We start from the raw sequence: 14,211 nt of genomic DNA, 5'->3' as shown, positions 1-14,211 counted from the left end.
GATCCCTGGGGTGAATTTCCTATCTCCCATACAATCATCAAGGTTCTTTGTGAAGAGGGCCAAGGAGGCACTCTGCTTGACATGTATGGGCATTCTATTCCAGAGTATGGGGAGTCTCTAGGTTAGGAACCTATCCCTCCAGCATGTTTTGTTTATTGTGATGACAAAGTTTAGATCCCTGGAGCATGTGGATCTGAGGGATTGGGATTTCTTTAAGTGGAGCATGTCCAACAGCTCAAGGTTTGACATGGTCTTGTATGTTAAGCAGAGATCACCTCTGAGTAGACGATATGCCACAGAGTATAGCTGGAGTTTTTTTAGACGGTCAGCATATGGCATCTGCTTTAGGCCTGTGATTCTTTTAGTGAGGTATTTCTGTGGCCTTTCCAGCTGTTGCAGATGTCTTGTGAGGTATATACCAAACGGGGCATTATACTCTATAATGGGTCTAATGAGGGATGAGTACAGTGGGACAATAACCTTGTTTTTTCTGGATGAAAAGCCCTTAGTGATGAGGTGTGCCACATAGAAGGATTTCTTGACTGTTGTGGTGATGTGGTTATCGAAAGTGAGACCACTGTCCACCTGTGCCCCTAAGTCTCTCATCACACTTTCGATGTTTAGTGTACTGCCACCTATGTGGTAATTCATGGGTACATGTTTGTTTCCAAAGGGGATAACTATACATTTCTTGGCATTAAGCTTGAGCCCACGGCTCTGGCACCAGGCATGTTTCTGTAAGGCCCTTTTGTAGAATATCCACATCATTTGGGGATTCAATAATGGCTCCCAGTTTGCAGTCATCTGTGAACTTTGTTAGCCAGAGTCCCTTAGTGTTGGCCTCTACTTCAGAGAAGTAGATGCCAAACAAGAGTGGTCCCAGGACTGAACCATGAGGTACTCCACTTGTCACTTGTCTGGAGCTGGATTTGGAGTCGGCTACTTTTACAGTGTGGGTTCTGTCAGTAAGCCAGTTGGCAACCCATCGAGTGACATAGGGATTTATGCCCAGCTTAGTAAGTGTATCTATGATTCCAGAGTGGGTGTTACTGTCGAAGAACTTTGCGAGGTCCAGATAGGCTGTGTGTATCACCTTACCCTCGTCCACAGCTCTGGAGACTGATTCAAAGAAGTCAATCAGGTTCAGGAGACACTTTATAATCAATATCAATAAGTATTTCAGGGGTATGTATGTCTAACACAAAAAAAATGATAATTTTGTCTTTATTGTTCCTAAGCTATATTTTGGTTCCCTACTTCATCCTATGGCCTTGGTAACCAGTCCACCACATCAGTGCTGGGTCTACCAGCTACTCCAATCCCTCTGGACTTTCTCCAATTCTGCTGGGGCCAGTAATGGAACCTAAGGTAGTCCTGTGGGTTTTGACCATCATCATTGTTTTGCCCTACCCACCATTCCTCCCTTCCCAGCATTCTTTTGTTTTCATCTGAAGGGTGAGCATGAAATGGCAATGTGCTGACATATCACCCCATCTCCATGGCAGCTCAGTCGATATTCACATCTTGATGCTTCTTTAAACTATGTCCCCTTCTTCATGTGATCCGGCACCACCAGGGATTGTGTGAAGAACACCCTCAAATTCAGTCTCACACCAGGATGGTAGCATCCATCCCTCCACAACTGCTCTGATGGCTCAACCGAACCACCGATTGAACCTGGGACAGCTGGGCCATAGGTAGAGCTTTATTACTTTTTGCCACTGGAGTTTCCAATTTTATTCTTCCTATATCTGTCACTTAACTTACACTGCCATCGATGTAGGGTACTTAAATGGTAACTTCGTGAAAACATGATTGGAGCCCAGGGTACAGTTTCTTAAAACTAAACTTTATTCTGCTGTGGCATATGTTCAACACTGTCTGAATTTCATAATTTGCATAGATAAAACCTGTTGTATATATCTAGAGCTGCATGGCTGAAGCCATTTTTCAAAACAAATTTCCTGAATTACTCATTTTTTTCATAAAACTAATATAATGTATTATGTTACCTTCTAAATAAATGATCCTATAGAACCTAGGAAATAAAATGCTCATTTCAAGGGGAATGGAATTTCTGAGAAAGTTTTGTTTTTACTACAGAGACAAATAACATGTCTTATCTAAACAGCCAACCCTGAAACTTTCTACTATATTTTCAACATTTATCCTGTGTTTCAAGTTAAGAATTGAATTCTTATAATTCATAACACACTGAATTAACAAGATTTTTTCTGTCAACTCATGAATAACTTTTAAAACCCTAACCTGAAATAAACATGGATTTGGTGATAAAAATCAACTCTGGTTCAGAAAAAGGCATATAAACACCTATCATGTATAACTTCCAAAAGCTGCAGCCATTGATTTCTCATAGTGTGCATGTACTTCACTGACATACACACTTTAGAATAATGTAAATGTAGAACTGTAGCACATGCAGTCATATTTACTGAAGTCAAAAATATACTGTTATCCAAAAGAAAAAAAAGCCAAGATGGCAGATAATTGTTTATATTCAGTAAGAAGAACAGGTAACAAATCACCATGCAATGGTCATGTGGGCCATCTTCAAAGAAAAAAAAAATATTCACCTTTCTGTTTATTTTGATGTTAGTTTTTCATTTGTTGCAATTCTGCTGGCTAGCACATATCCAGTCAAACCAAACCAAAGGAAATTAATTGTAATTACATTAACATATCTACACAATATCATTACAGTATTCTCCTGCCTTTAGACTTTCAAGAGACATGTTCTGCATATGTGTATCTATCAAAAATGTTAAGACTCATGTTTTAAGTGGTGAAGGCCCTACATTTTATTATGATGGCAATTATCTGGGAAAATGGGATAATTGGCTTGAAAATGCATGTATTATAAAGAAATTTTCCATGATCACACCACAAAAATATAGACTGTATATCCTCATAGTTACATTTTAATTGTCTTTCAGTATTTTTCAATTATTTTTAGTTATAACTTTCTCTGCTATTTAAGTTTTAAAATTTTTCATGAGGATCCTTTTATGAAAATATGTTTCTGTCATAGATATATTTATGAAATCTTTGTAATGAAAACAGCGAAACTATACTTTATCTGAAAATCTTCTTGTTTGTATTGACTCCTTAAAATACATTTAGGTAAATCAAGGTGTTTATTTTCTCTCAAATCTTCAGTGTTTTCTGCAAAATTACTTTTCATTCTTCACTTACTAATAGAAAAAATAAAAACATTTCACAGTATGAAATAATTCATGAAAGAACTTGCAGAATTGTAATGCTCAGCACTAACTTTCTCCGCAGGGAGTGGTGGACTGTTTATACTGCCAGACTGGGTATAACAGCTGAACCATTTGCTATTGATTTCTCACTGTTTTTGAAAGGCACATCTGCAGATCAGAATAGACATAATGCAATAAGCTGCATAGAAATAGAACTTGCTTTTTTACTGAAATACACACTGAAATCTTTAGTAATTACAGAATAGAAACATAACATTGTTGCCTTACTTTATATATGCTATAATTTTACAAAAATTAAATTGATCAGCTGAAGGTTTAGAATGAATGCAGCCCAGCAATACACAATAACACATCTGAACCTTAAGGAAACTAGCATAAAATGATTAGTTGTACTTCAGTACAGTTTTGGAACTAATATAAATATGGCCAGAAAAAAAACTGTAAAAGAACAACACATGTAATAAAGCAATAATAATAGCATGTGTTTTGTTGTTTAGTCATTTTGTCTAGTTGAGTTCTAAATGCCCTGAACAACTTTAGCATACCGGGTCTGTCTGCCCACATCTGTTTCTGTATGACTTTGTAAGTTCATATTCATTATTTCAGTAAAACTGTCTATCCAACGTATTCTCTACCAATGCTTCTTCCTTTGCCTTTGCTCTTTTTCAGCATTATTGTCTTCTGCAGGAATCTTGTTTTCATGTTATGTGAGCAAAATATTAAAATTTTCCTTTTTCTGTAAGTCATCCCAGTACACATCCTGAGGTTATTTCCTTAAAGATTGGCATATCTGATATTTCTGCAGTCCATACAATTCTCAAATGTCTTCCCCAGTACTACAATTGAAAATATTCAGTTTTCCAGCATACAGGCTTACTTGTAGTGCCACTGTCTCAGCCATAAGTTATTACTAGGAAAACCATAGCTTTCACATCCCGGACTTTGTTGACAATGTAATGTCATTACAATGTTATTCAGATTTTACTTAGCTTTCCTTCCAAGAAGCAAACATCTTTTAATTTCATAGCTTTAATCACTATCTGCATAGATCTTTGAGCCTGGGAAAATAAAATCTGTCAGTGCCCCCACTTCGTTCCCATCGATTTGCAAAGAATTGATAGAACTGGATGTCACATTTTTATAGTGAACAGCAAAACAGATTTTGCCCTTTCTAATTTTTCTGACAGCAGTCCCTTCAACTTTTCCTCATGTTCAGCAGTCAGAGTGGTACCACATGTATATCTGAGTTTGTCACTATTTATCCCAATTATTTTGATTCTAGCACCTGACTCATCTAACCCAGCATTTCACTTGTTATATTCAATGTACAAATTAAATACCCAGAGTGACAATATGTAAGCTTGTCATAGTCTTTTCTTGAACAAGATAGTTATTCCATTATAATAGTAGTTTATTATTCTATGTATAGATTTTCTAGGAGGCAAATCAGGTGACCCAGTACCCAAATTTTTCTAAGAATGTACCATGGTTTCTTATTTTCCACTAGCCAAAGCTTTAGAGTACTCAATAAAATACAAATACATTTTTTTTCCTGGTACTCTCTTGCTTTTTGTGTTATCGAGCAGATGTTGGCAATTTGATTTCTGGTGCCTCTGACCTTTTAAAGACCTGCTTGTACATCTGGTAGTTATCAGTCCATATATTTCTTGAGTCTAGCTTGCAGAATCTTGAGCATCACCTTGCTAGCATTACAAACATTACAACTGCTGTGTAGTATGAGCATTCTTTAGCATTGCCCTTTATTGGGACTGGAATGAAAAATGAAAAGACAAACACCACTGTTGTATTTTCCAAATTTGCTGGCAAATTCCAAGTAACACAGTAGCGGCATCATTTTGCAAGTCTTTAAAAAATTCAGCATGAATTGTATCACGTTATGCAGCCTTGTTACTAGCAAAGCATTTGCAGGTACCACAACTATAAGGTACTCAAGATCAGAGAAATGCTGTTTTATGTGTCAGTGATGTTAGGTCTTTCTCATATAATTATATATTTCTGCTGCATGTTGTTAATATATATGCCATTTCAATATCATTCTTTTATTGTACAGAGTTTACTTGGCATCTCCCTATCATATCACCGATTTCTTGAGGGGATTGCTTGTGCTTCCCTTTCTGTTATTTTTCTACTTCTTTGCACAGCTCATTTCTATATGCATCCTTATCTTGTCTTGTTGTAGTCTGATGTTTTTCATTCAGTTTGACATATATTCCGTCTCCACTGCCTTTTGCTGTTCTGCCACCTTCGTAGGCTACATTGACAGATGTTTTGTCTTCTTAGACTTATTTCTGTTTGGAGCAATTTTTGCTGCTTTATTCACCAGGTCTAATCCATTAAATGTGATCTACCTATTAATTTGGAATGTTTTTGAGCTCATATCAAGTTATTCTGAAGGCTTTCTTGTTTTTGTTTATTATTTAAAATTTCAGATAAGAATTTGATAGGCTGATCCATAGTCAGTTCCAGGACTTAGTTCTTGCAGACTGCATAGAGCTCTTCCAAAAGTCTGGTGTCTCTATTGATCATCTGATGAGAACCATGTGTAAAAACATCTCTCATCCTATTGAAAAAGAAAGTACAGTTGTGTAAGTAAAACTTTCCATAACAGTAGATGCTAGAACGATCACTGCTGCAGTAGCCTTAGCTATATGGGTTATATCCTGGAAAGGAAATAAAAGATGGCCAGCTTCCAAAACTTTAGGGCACCATCCATCTATCCAAACTGTTAGACAGCTCGAGCTGAGCTGACAAAATGATAAGTTTGGACACAAAGCCCTTCAGTAATTTCCTGCCAGCAGGCAGAGGGAGGCTGAGCCCTGAAAGGACAATGCTATGAGCATAAAAAAATTAAATTTGCATACAGTGGTATAAAAATCACATTGAAAGAATGGCACAGATACTGCAGCATTGATCATTTGAATATCAACTGTTATGGTTAAGTTTTACTTACACAGCTGTACTGTGTTCATCATATTGATCACTGCTGCAATAGCCTTAGCTATATGTGTAGATTACCTTAGCTAACGACACTTGAGAGGTGAAAAAAGAAGATCTCAGGAGCCCCTGGAGAATGGTCATAACAAATCTTGATCTGGACTTACAGAAGGAATCAAGCTTATAGCACTTTGTAAAAGTATATACGGAGGACCTACTTCTGGAAATCAACCTTTTCCAAAAAGTCATATATGAAGCCAAGGCCTTGCTAGAGTGGGCCTTGAGCCTGCCTGGAATTGTTTTGTTATGGTGAGTATAAGAAAGGTTAACAACATTAGACAACCATTTGGAGATGGTGTGTTTTGACACAGGTCGTCCCTTATTACTTTCACAAGAAATGAGCAATTGATATGGAGTTCTAACAGATCTACTTCTGTCAAGATAGTACCTGAGTTGTATGTGAACATTCAAGGTATAGAGTATCCTTCTCTCCTCCTTTTTAACTGCAGGGAAGAAAATGGAAAGATGGACAGTTTTGCTTAGTAAACTTGGATACCACTTTATGCATATAAGTAGGATTAGTTCTCAAAGAAACCCTGATCCTTTAGAAAATGAGATAGAGTTGTCTCACTGTAAGAGTTTGAAATCCAGATATCCTTCTTGCAGAGGTCAGAGCAATCTGTAACCCTCTTTTCAATGTTAATAACCTCAAGTCATCCGGTTTTGCTAGTTCAAATGGAGCAAGTGTTAGCTTCTCTAGCAGAAAAATTAAGATCCCAAGGAGGGGTCATCAGTTTTTTTAGAGGCCTCTTAAGCAAAACCCTTTTCAAGAACACTTTGACATGAGACTGCACTGAAAGAGGAGGTTCCATGGGCAGACATGCTGAAATGGCCAACAAAAGAACTTTGATACAGGAATAAGAATAGTCATAGGATAGTAACTCACACAAGTTTTGTAAAACCAGAGAACAACTAGCTCTGAATGGACGCCAGTTATGTTTTTCCATTTGCTAATATATGATTTTGTAGTAGCAAGCTTTCTTGCCTCCATTAGTATCTGCTGCACATCCTCAGTAAACTGGTGACTGAAAGTAATTAACACCTTATCATCCAGGCAGTCAACTGAAGCTGATTGACATCAGGGAGTATCAAACACCCCTGTTCTTGTGTGAGCAGATCCAGAATTTGAGGAAGCATGTTGTAATTGCCCCAGGCCATTTCCAAAATAAGGGACAACAACGGTTGCCTGAAGGGGGTCAACATAATGATCTTGAGGGATTCTGTTTTAATCTTCAAAATTACACTAAATATTAGTGGAAAGGGTAGAAATGCATATAGGAACATTCCTTTCAAAGAGAAAGAAAATATATTTGTCTTTCTGGCCATCTTGGATGAAGTCTTGGAACAGAATCTTGCCATTTAATTGTTCAGAGAGGAGGAAAATACCTTTATTTGAGGAACCCCCACAGATGGATCAAATCCTTGAAGAAAATCTGATCTAGTTTCCATTTGTGAGGGTCTGCCCTGGTCCTTCTTAACTTGTCTGCCACAAAATCTTCCTATATCAGAATGTGGGGTGCCTGTAGAGTGAGATTGTGCTGTAACCCAAGCAGACATGGCTAGTCTGCAAAGGGGGTACAACCTGGACCCCTTTGCTTGTTGATGTACCACATGGTCCTGGGGACCAATGATGGTTTAGAGAGTTGAATGCCTTGAACAGCACAAGCATCTGTTTCATATTTCTGCGCCTTTCTCTGCCGTTGCTGTCTCACACCCACTTCACTTTTATCTCTCCTGAAACTGGTCCCCAAGTAAAGTCTGAAGTGTCTGTAGTAACAACTGCTTTGGAGCAGATAGGGAGAAGGGGAGACCTGAATTTAAAGATATCTGTTGTCTCCACCAATAAATTTATCTTCTGACAAACCCCAGTATTGACATTTGACAAGATACAGGGTTTTGAAGCTTGGACCAAACAAATTTCAGATCCCAGTGTATCTTTCTCACGTGTAGTCTTGCCAGGGGTATCATGCCAATCATAGATACCATGAGACCCAAAATTTTGAAGTTTTCCCCTGCTGTGACCACAGTCTGAGTGGAAAACATTAGAAATAGATATAGATAAATGAATTTTTTTCATGTGGAAGAAAACCTCTCTGAACTGATGTGTCTAGTTGACATCCTAGGAACACAATCCTGTGTGTATGAGTCTTCTGAATTTTCTCTTGGAATCCAAGCTTGAATAGGAGATCTCTCACGCAAGGCATAGATTCCTGTCACTTTAAAAAATAACCTACAAAGGTAAGCAAGTTGTCTAAATATGAAAAAAATGTGGATACTCTGTAGCCTACAATGAGTTATAACTAGAAATAGATACTTTGTAAACACTTCAAGTACAGTGGATAATCCAGAGGGTAAGGCAGAGAACTAATAGTATTATCCAGATACACACAAAATAAAAACTTATGAAACTGAGATCTGTATAAAAAAACAGATGTGATGAAAAGCACCTTTTATGTCTAGTGTTGCCAAGAAACTTGAATGAGGTTGAAGGATGAAGATGTAGCAGGTTGTGAAGTGACACAATTTGAATATGGAGACTATCACAAACAGGTTTAGGAAAGAAAGAAAGAACCCAAACTGGTCACCAAGAGTTTTCTTTCTTTGGCACTAGGAACATTCTTGAATAAAAAGACTTCCCCACCTGGGAAGGAAGAACTGTTTCTATCACTTCCTGGAACAACATGTGATAGAGAAATGGTGGAAACAAAAGAGTCTGACCTGGAAGATGAGGAATGAGCCCCTGGAAAAGGAAAAACTTTCTCTCTTGCCATCTGTAACCTTGATGAATGATTTTCAGAATCCATTTGTCTGAAACTATCTGTTGACAAAAAAAAAAGCAAAATGGTGATTCAGACTTTCTGGAAGAAAACAGGGTCAGGATGGGAGGCATTCACAAGGCCTCTTTAATAGTCTTTCAGACTTTTCGGGCTGTCCTTGGTTTTGTGAGGTACGAGACATATTTTTGGAAGCCCTTTGCCATTTTTTTTCTTAAACTTCTATTTACCTGTATTTTGTTGAGAATGCATTTTCTGTTTATTTGCCAGAACTGGATGAGGAGATAAAAAATACATTGGACAATTTGAAAAAAGGCTGAAAAATCTTACAGATTCCCTGGATCAGCTTGTCCTTTTCATCACACTTTTTTATCATCTCTGCTGCAGAGGTGCCAAACTCTTAATCTCTTTCCAAGGGAGAATTTAAAATGTAATTTTTATCATCATCTAGGAGGTTCTGAAAATGCAGCCATGGAAGTCTCCTCAAAATGGTACCAGTGCTATGGTCCTGGAAGAAGTATCAACAGAGTCACACACACACTATAAACAAAGAGTAGTGATCAGTGCAGTACAAAAAACTAAGTCATTTATAGCAGATCTTTCCTCACACACACACCCACACACACACACACACACATACACACACACACACACACACACACACACACACACACACACACACACACACACACACACACACACACACACACACACACACACACACACAACAAACAAAAAACTGCAGATAAAATATTCCTCATCCTTTCACAATTTTGAGAACAAGCTTTAACATATGATCCTGACAATTCAAAATTATGAAAATCAAAGTTGTAGAAGTATAGGTTCCAAAGTTTATAGGTAAGTACTAGGCTATCTGCCTTGTGGAACAGTTTAAGCCTAGCCAATTTGTGCTTGAAATAACCTATCCCATTTGGTTCTAGACTGACTTTATCCATCCCATGGCCGATAATTATATATTGCCCCTAATGAGAATAACTTGGATCATACCCATACCTCTCAACTATCCAAATTTTCGAACAATGTCCAGATTTCTGACTCATATTTTTGGTGTGTTCCTCATAAAATTTGTGGATTTCAGGTACATCATTGAGGATTCATGTCACTAAATAATGGCAGACATTTGAGTTTCAGATTTTCCACCCTTCAGAAAATGCATGCTAAAACAAAACCTGCTATTCTATCAACTTTCTAAGTTTATAAAGCAATGTTTAAAAAGTTCTCTCATTTATGGGCCGTTGTCCTCCCATTATTTTTGGTTTTTGTCCAGATTTCTTGAGCTAAGAGGCTGAGAGGTATGATCATACCATAGATAATTTGAGGGGACCCATGTATGGAATAAAGCATTTAGGATCTGCCTCTGTCCATCATTAGTATGGAGGCAGCCCCGGGGTAAATTTTCTTTCCTCTCCATAGATCTAAGTTGCAGTTCATAGGTTCATAGGTTCATAGGTTCATACTAGGCTATCTGCCCAAGGGCATTTATAAGCCTAGCCCATAGTTATGTGGCTTTCGCCACCCCTTTAGTTTGAATAAAAACTATGCCTATCATTTTTCTGTGCCTCTGTCAAGCAGTGACACTGAAGTAATCCCTGGGGTATATCTGCGATCTCCCATCCATTGGTCAAGATTCCTCTTGAACAAGGCCAGCGAGGTGCTCTGCCTCACATGTACCGGGATTTTGTTCCACAGCATAGGGAGTCTCTGGGTGATGAATCTGTCCCTCCAGCACGTTCTATTTATAACCATGTCAAGGTTTAAGTCTCCGCCCTTGTGGCTCTGAGGGATCTAGATTTTTGAGGTGAAGCATATTCATCAAATCTGGGTTTGACATGGCCTTATATGTCAGGCACAGGTCACCTCTGAGCAAGCGGTATGAGACTGAATAGAGCTGGAGTTCTTTCAGTCGGGCAGCATAAGACATATTTTTGAGACCCTTTATCCTTTTGGTGAGGAACTTTTGGGGCCTTTCAAGCTGCAGCAGGTGTCTGGTCAGATACATTCCGAATGGGGCATTGTACTCAATCATAGGTCTAATGAGTGATGAGTACAGGGGGACGATGACCTCCCTTGATCTAGATGTGAATCCCTTCATGATCAGGTGGGCGATATAGAAGGTTTTCCTAACTACTTTAGCAACATGAGTGTCAAAGCGAAGGCTACTGTCAACTTGGGTCCCCAGATCCCTGATGACTTTTTCTGTGCTCAGTGGATTGCCACCTATATGGTAGCTAGGGGTAACCTTGTTTTTCCCGAAGGGTATGACTATGCATTTTTGGCGTTTAACTTCAGGCCATGGCTCTGGCACCAGTTATCCGTTTCTGTGAGGCCCTTCTGGAGGATATCTGTGTCAGATGTGTTTTCGACTATGGCCCAGTTTGCAGTCATCTGCAAACTTTGTCAGCCATAACCCTCCTGTGTTTGCTTGTACTTCAGAAAAGTAGATGCCGAACAAGAGTGGACCCAGGACTGAGCCCTGTGGGACACCACTTGTGACAGGCTTTGAGTCTGACATGGCTCCAGCAACTCTGACCCTGTGGGTTCTGTCACTTAGCCAGTTTGCAACCCATCTTGTGATGTATGGGTTTACATTCAAGCTGATGAGTTTTTCGATGATACCTGAGTGGGGTATTGTGTCAAGGCCTTTGCCAGGTCGAGGTAGGCTGTATGGACTGCCTTTCCCTCATCAATGGCCTTGGTGACTGTCTCGAAAAAGTCAACCAAGTTTAAGAGGCAGGATCTGCCTTTGACAAAGCCAAACTGGGTTGGATCCAAAGTCTGCAAGTTCCCTATGTCTTTATTTATGAGTTCCATTATGATCCTCTCCATGGCTTTGCAGAAAAGGCTTGTCAAGCTAATGGGGCGGTAATTTCCAGGGTCTGTGGAGGCACCGCCCTTATGAAGTGGGACCACAGTCGCCGTGCGCCACTCCTTGGGCACGTATCCTGAGGTGAGGCTAAAATTAAACAGCTGTCCTAACTGTGGGTTTAATTCCTTGTTGAGTTCATGAAGCACACAGCCGGGGACACCATCTGGTCCCATGGATGCTGTGTTTTTTGCCTTAGTGAGGGCAGTTCTCACCTGGGCGTTGGAGATGTTTGGGGCTACAAACCTCTGGAATAGATATCTCTCCTTTTGGGGGGGGGGAGAAGTTTGCACTGAACCTGTCAGCCAGTATGTTAGCAATGTGTGTAGTTTCAGTAATTTTCACATCATTTTGAACTAATTCTGAGCATATCTGGGAGTTTCCTCCTAGGTTTCTAACATAGCTAAAGAAGGCCTTATGATTGTCTTTAGAGTCCTTGGCGATTTTTCTCTCAAAATTTGCCTTGGATGATTTTATGAGAGCTCTTAGTTTTTACTTATAATGATCAAAGGTGTCTTACCTTTCAAGGATTTTGCTCTATCTTGTAGTAGCTTCCTCCTTTTGTTGTAGAGCTTGTTTATGGCTGGGGTCCACCAGACTGGACGCTTGCCTTTGGTACAGAGAGTCTTAGTTTTGTTTTGGATTGCCTGATCCATGCAGTCCTGTAGGTGCTGGTAGAAGGCATTTGTAAGTGATTCAGCGGTTTGAGTAATGTTTACCACTGGCTCAGGGGCCTTAAAGGAGACCACACTAGTTTTTAGAAGTGTGAAATCGGCTTTTGAAAAGTTTTTCACTGTGGTCTTTTTTGTTTCAGGTGTGGTGGATGAGGACCTCCAGCGAGATTAGTTTATGATCTGATCTCACCAGTGAGGGGTATACTTCCGGTGTTGAACATTTTGATCCCATGTTCGTGATGATGAGATCAAGTATGTTTTCTCCTCTTGTGGGGATGGTGACTAGTTGTTCCATGGCATTTGAGTTTATGAACTCCAGGAATCTTTGGGTTAGAGTGTTTGGGCTTGAGTAGTGTTCCCAGTCTATATTAGGGTAGTTGAAGTCAGCTAGTATGATGGTGTTTGGAGATACATTTATCCCCTCCAATGTTTTCAGGAAGGCCATGTGAGGTTCCTGAGTTTGAGAGGGTGGCCTGTAACATGCTACAAATTGCAGAGCAGTCTTGCCTATGGTTAATTGCACCTGGATGGTCTCCGATGCATCGTCGTTGCCACCAACCTTGAGGTGTGGGTGTCCTTTATGAATATGGACACCCCCCCTCCTTTCTTGGTTTTGTCCGGATTTTGGGGCCGGAACGCATGATATGAGGTGAAACCTGTTAGTGCTGGGGTGCTCTCAGGAGCCTTGAACCAGGTTTCTGTCACAGCACAGACATCGATGTTCTCCATATTGAGAAGGGCCTTGAGTGCGTGCATCTTGAGAGTGAGACTTCTGGCATTGAGCAGCATTACCCTTAGTTTTTTCCTGTTTGGTGTTCTAGGGTGGTAGGTTTAGAATTTGAGCCTTGCCTAAAAAGGCACTATGGGGTGGCAAGAGCCTTTGCCAATATCCGAAGCCCAGGGTCGACAGGTGCAAGCCGTCCCTTGTGAAGCAGTGTGGCTTGTCCAGCATGTCATCCCAGGCAGACAGACATTGGATCCCCTTTGAATGACACCAGAATTTAAGCCAATTATTAAAGCTGATCATCTTATCACTGTATTGTGGCATCATTCTAGGTGAAGGTAGGATACTGCTCAAGGTCAGGGTCATACCTGCCTGGGCTACATAATCAGAGAGCTCCTCGATGTCCCTTTTCATGTAGTCCAAGGAGGTACATCTCAGGTCGTTGACACCAGCGTGGACAATGACTGAGTCGTACTTGTACCTGTTGTTGAGAGACCTGAGTGCTTGCGTTATGTGGCAGATTCTAGCGCCTGACAGGCAGCTTACTGTGACCTTCTCCTTACTCAGTCTGGTGAGCGGGACGTCAGTGTGTCTGACTATGGAATCACCAATGACAAGTGTGTCTGGCATTTTGTTTGGCCTTAAGGGCTGTGACTGTTTGACACTCTGACTGTGTGGTCTATGTGTTGCATGTGTTGGGTCGTGAGGTGGTAGTTGTTTGGGTGTCTGCTTTGGTGGCCTCTGCTGTTTTGGTAAATTTTTGATCAGAGCCTCCGAGTATGTCTTTGTGTGAGTATGTGTATGATTTGAAGTTGTGATGGTACCATGTGTGACTGGGTATGTATTGTGTGTGGTTACCTTCTCCTCCTGTCTGGTCTTGCCAGTCCTATGTTGAGAG

The sequence above is a fragment of the Protopterus annectens genome, chromosome 8.part1 (genome assembly GCF_019279795.1).
Source record: "Protopterus annectens isolate FY-2018-M chromosome 8.part1, PAN1.0, whole genome shotgun sequence".
Lineage (NCBI taxonomy): Eukaryota > Metazoa > Chordata > Ceratodontiformes > Protopteridae > Protopterus > Protopterus annectens.
The sequence above is the reverse complement of the archived record's forward strand: the minus strand, read 5'-3'. Positions refer to the sequence as shown.